Consider the following 6,000-nt stretch of genomic DNA (forward strand, 5'->3'; position numbering starts at 1 on the left):
TCAAGCAACAAGATAAATGGGATTTTAATTGGTGATATTGAGTATATGATAAGCTTATTTGCAGATAATATTTTGCTCACACTGACAAACCCAGAGAGAGGTATACCCAAATTGATATCCCTCCTAAAATTGTTTGGCTCATGCTCATATAAATAAAATGCATATAAGTCCCAAACACTTTCTCACAACTTTACACCAAATGCTGATATGCGAAGTACAGTAGACTTCAAATGGGACTCCCCTGCTGTTAGTATCTGGAGAAACATCTCCAAAATATATGAGTGTAACTATGGTCCTCTTATTATTTAAAACAGACCTGGACTGATGGACTGTATTGCCACTAGACATGTCAAACTGAATTGAAATGAAAAAAATTAATGTACTCCCTTGGTTCCTGTACATTTTCCAGTCATTTTCTGTTGCAGTTCCTTCTAAAGAATCTAGTGAATGGAATAGGATGATCTCAAGATTTCCGTGGAACGGTAAGAGCCCCCGGATTAAATATAGTACCCTACCACTATATAAAGATAATGGTGGACTTTCCCTTCCATTCATTGCGGAATATTTTTTTGCTGCTGAGCTAAGACCATTGGGGTGCTGGTGCAGTCCAGAATATTCAGCCAAACGGAAAGATGGAATTAATGCAATTAAATTTACCAGCACAGTCTATATTGGCTAATTACCAACACCAGGATCCTTATGTGGATAAACCCAAATAATGGACCAAGGTAGCCATTAGGGTGTGGTTTGAGGCCTGCAAAAGGTTTCACCTTTAGAAATGCAAGATTTGTTATAGTGCCTCCTATAGATGGATTTGCACCAAACCTGGTATGGTAGATTGTGACCACTTCTTGTGTTGGTGTACCCAGTTTGATGTCAAGTGAACACAGTCTTGGTGAGATATACTGTTTTCCCAAAAATTACACTGTACAAAGATCATATTAATTTAGCTGGGAAACAAAATGCAACATTAAAATGCTGTGAAATTACAATTTCTAAACTTGTTCCAAAGAATCTTTTGACAACAATTTGAAGTCTTTGACATGAAAAACCAAGGAGCTATTCAAAAAAGTAGATTTTGTATATTTCACAATTTTGAAAAAAAAAAGGATGGATCCAGGTTAACAAAACCAGAGAGCCCCCTCCTCTCTTTCTCTTTCCCCTCACAGCTGCAGCAGGAGCAGCTCTCTGCTCCGCTTTCTCCTCACAGCTCTCTGCTGGAGCAGCTCTCTGCTCTCTTGTGTGGCCTGCTCACAGCAGACACACACAGAACTCTTCCTTTATGTCTACCCTGCATCTTTCAGCTATCTTTAAGACATGTACAGGACAATACTGAATTACCAGGAAGTTATAGGCCCCATTCTTTTAATGACAATTCCTAGCAGCTTAACTAGATCCACCTAATATTTGGTCAGCTAAGTTGTTAGACCTTGATGATGCTAAATACTGAAGTTTTTGACTTTTAATCAAAAGCTGTTATCATGGTGACACATTGTTTGCTATGAAAGAGGAAGCTGTTTTTGAGGGGCTAGGGATACTTGAAAACTTGGTACATGTGTCAGAAGAGGGGTATTTAAAGGTCTGATACGGATTTTGGACTTGGGTGTGGCAAAATCACTCAAGGGCGCCTCCCACAAAATTTCAAAGTCAAATCTCCCATCTTTAAATTTGATGTGAATTCACAAAATTTGTTAGGTACATGTATCATGTCCAGGCTTTAAAAAAAGCATCTTGGAACCATACCCTAAGTCCAACAGGAAGTCATCCATTTAATGTAATTTTTTCTCTGTTTTGGCCATTTGCAGGTGTTGTATTTTAACGAAGCCCTCCTAGATTTTTGACCTGACCAACTTCAACTTTGGTTGGTGTCATCTTAAGATTTTTGTGATGAAGTTATCAAGTTATCAAAATCTTGAGTTTTCGCAGAATGCCCTCGACGTGGCATGCCGTTTAATTAGCATGTTTCACTATGAAACAGGAAGTTGTTGTAACTCCACTAGACTTTGTCCAGTCTGCCCCAAAGGTCATATGCTTGATAACAGTCCAGGCCTGAACACATCTACATATCAATATTGAATCATAGTCATAGTGCCACCTACTGACAACAGGAAGTCAGTGGCCATTTTGGAACAAATTTGCTTTGATTTTCAAGACATTCATTTCTCTCATCACTACTACCCAAAATACCCAGAATTTTTTTTTTTTTTTAATGTTTTTGCCCGACAGGAAGTCAGCCATTTGGATGTTGTGCATAAAATTTTCATTTTACAAACATGTTTGAGAACTTAAGAATGAGCAAAAAAAAATTGCAAGTATGTTTGTACCAGTAAGTATTTCTATTTGATATCACAAATGGACTTGGGCATGACGTGTTGGCTTTATAGTGCCCCCTTACTACTTTTAGCATGTTTGAAGTGCAGGGGTGCTCGAAAACTCACCAAAGTTTGCACATCCATCAGAACTGGCATGACTTGACAAATGATATGAGTTTAGAGCTGAGACATGGCAACATGGCTCAATAGTGCCCCTTACAAAATTTCAAAGTCCAGCCTTCACCTGTAAATTTTGACGTAGATTAACGAAATGAGGTAGGCTCACACTCTCCACACTTGTGAAAAAAAGCCTCTTGGAGACATACCCTAATTCCAACAGGAAGTCAGCCATTTTGAATTTACTTTGCAATTTTTGCAGTTTTTTTGCTATTTGCAGGTGTTGTATTTTAACGAACTCCTCTTAAGATTTGACCTGACTGACTTCAAATGTGGTCGGTGTCATCTTAAGACAGGTGAACATCTTAGGACACATGTCAATTTTGAGTCATTGTCATAGCACTACCCACAGAAAACAGGAAGTCAGCGTTATATGACAAACAACATCCAATCTACATGGAATTTACAAGGTGTCATGTACATATGATATATGGCAAATTGACATGTAATTAGTGACATAATGGATGCAGGAAGTGGTATTACTGTATATCTGTGGTAAGGAAGTGGTAACTTCTTTGTGCAACATCAGATATTCATGACAATGTATATGCATGTCAGGTGAACTTCAGTAATTGTATTGGTACATTAATGACCCACTTGTGTAGCACCATCTACTGGCAACAGGAAGCAAGCCTTATGTGACAAGGGTCCTTTGATTTATATGAATTTGAATCATGTGGTATACATTTGATATACAGCAAAATATAGGGTTTTTCCAATGGCACTTCTGGCTGTGCTGACTCAAACGTTGATTTGCATTTTTACTGCCCCGAGTTGTGGCCAAGATGGACCATCTCCGGAGTTGAGCTACGTCCGACCAGCCTCCAAGCAGGCCACAAGCTGTGTTGCAAGATTCAACATGTCTGTATTGGAGACCAGAGAGAAAGACGTTCTTAAAAGCCTCTATGTGTTCAATTCACAGTACTTTTGTAGCTTCTAACAGAATCTCTGTGGTTTATAGATTAGTTTTTCTCTCTTGTCCCTCTTTGTACGTTGATAAATCTCCTTTATCTTATTGTTTCCTGATCGCTTTCAGCCATATCACCATTAGTCATAGTCATGATGGATAGAACCCACTGCTTTTTGACTCAAGGCAAGCACGTCATCACTTAAAAGACACACCTTTAAGAGGGTAACCCTGTTTTAATGGAGATTGAAATCTCTGCTGTGCTGAGCTGACATGCAGAGTCACAATGAGTCAAGCCAAGTCAGCACATGTATGGAAAAGGCCTAATAATGTACATTTAGTTTGTGTTTTCCAGCACAATATCGTGGAGAAAGACAATGACAGTTATCTCATAAATGCAATGTCCAATATTCAGAAAAATGTGTATCTGTGTCTGTTGCCCTCTAGTAAATGCTGCATCATGTTGCTCCGCAATAACAGCACTTCACTGCGGCGCATCCTGACATGAACAAAGGTGTGAGGGCCCAATCATCACTGCTTGCAGCTTTAATTATTAGGGCTCAAATGGTGCGAAGGCCCTCTTGTAATTGAGAGAATTATTAGGGCCCGAGCACTGAATGGTGCTAAGGCCCTATTGTAATTGAAGGAATTATTATTCTTCTCTATTATTAGGGCCTGAGAATCATGTTGCTCTGCAATAACAGCAGTTTGACTGCAGCGGAGTTTGTCTGCAGTGCACCCAGACCAAACTTTCCACATGCATTAGAAGTGGCGTAACTTGATATCTGATATGGGTCTTGGAATGCCCTTGGCATGGTGTGCTGGACAATCTACATATCAATATTTAGTCATAGTCATAGTGACACCTACTGACAATAGGAAATCAGCATATGTGACATCATCACATTATATGAAATTTCACACATGGTGTGGTTTATACATGATATATAGCAACATGGAAATTAGTATAATTAGTGGCTGTTCTCTAGCGCCACATAGTGGACACAGGAAGTTGTAGTTAACTCCTACATACAATGTCCAATATTCATGAAAATGTATACCCTTGTCAGCTGCCCCCTGGTAAATTTATTGCTGTATTGATATTTCACTTATATAGTATTGCCTACATGCAACAGGAAGTGAGGCCTAAATGACTCATATTTCATCAAATGTATAAACAGTTTCTAATAAGTCATCTCCAGCTCCACACACTGCACACAGGAAATAATTTTTTACCCATTTACACAGTGTCCCAAAATCCTGACAATTCAGAACCATGTCAACAGACCTTTTGACAATGAGGGATCCCCTGTCACTCATGTTAATATTTTATGTGACTGTTTATCAAGAATTATGGTGTCATGCTGATTGAGGATTATGTGTTATGAAATATTACATATACATACATAAAATAAATAATACATAAATAAATAGATATTACATACATACACATTACCCTCAAGAGTCTGACAGGAGGTGTAATGTTTAGTTTTTGTGTATTTATCATATTTGTTTGTTGTTGAGTAAATCAAACAATGAGAATCTCTGTGTAGAAGATAGAAGCAGAAAATGCTGTGTAGCAATTTCTCAGGCTAAAGTTTTTTTTGTCTATGCAAATACACAACAAAATGACTGATGAACTAAATCTTGATCTTTATCTTGAATCTTGAATCTTGAATATTTTTGTATTTTTCAGAAAATCTCTGTTAAATGTGTAGCACCAGATTGAACCTGTGTGACACCATTCTGTGTTGAGTCATTCAGGCCTCACTTCATGTGTGTGTGCACGTGTGTGCAGCCCTTATTTTCTCTGACTTGTTTAATCTCCTCTCGACACACAGAAATCATTATACAGGTGTTTTCAAAGGCTGAGTGGTACGCAAGTAAACTGATCCTTATGTGAATAATCAGCCTCTTTCCTCAATCGTTGATTACACTGACAAAGCTTCCACTCAGCAGTAGTTAAAAAAAGTTAATATTTACATTTACATTAATTTGACAGATGCTTCATTCCAAAGCGACATGCAAGTAAGTTACAATCCAAGTCACAGTAGATCAAGGAGAAGCCTTCAACAATAAATGTTCAATATGACAGAAAGAGAGAGAGAAAGTGAGAGAGAGGATGAACTAATTGCAGAAAATTGATTTTTAGAGATCTAACCCTTGGAATATCACTTCAGTTTCTTCATGATCTGAAGTACAATGAACATTTTCAAACCCATCAACCAATACTGAAAGACTTAATCATCAGACCACATTATATTGTCATGAGTAAACTGCTTCAAACGGCCATGTGCATGTGTGCGTGTGTGTGTTTGTGTGTGTGTGTGAGAGAGAGAGAGAGGGAGAGAGAGAGAAAGAAAGCAGTCAAACAACTTGGTTACTCCAAATAATTACACCCCCCCCCCCCCCCCCCCCCCCCCCCCCAGCAGTGTAATAGGTTCCACATGGCATTAGAGTTTGCCATCCAATCAGCTGCCCAAGCAGAATAAGCCCAAATTTAGAAGTAATATGAAACACTTTTTCATTCACTGAAGAAAATAAACCTCCCCACACTCCTCCTTCTTTTCTCCCTCTCTCTCTCTTCACTCTTTCTTCCCTTCT

Source organism: Thunnus albacares, chromosome 10, assembly GCF_914725855.1.
Source record: "Thunnus albacares chromosome 10, fThuAlb1.1, whole genome shotgun sequence".
NCBI classification, from domain to species: domain Eukaryota; kingdom Metazoa; phylum Chordata; class Actinopteri; order Scombriformes; family Scombridae; genus Thunnus; species Thunnus albacares.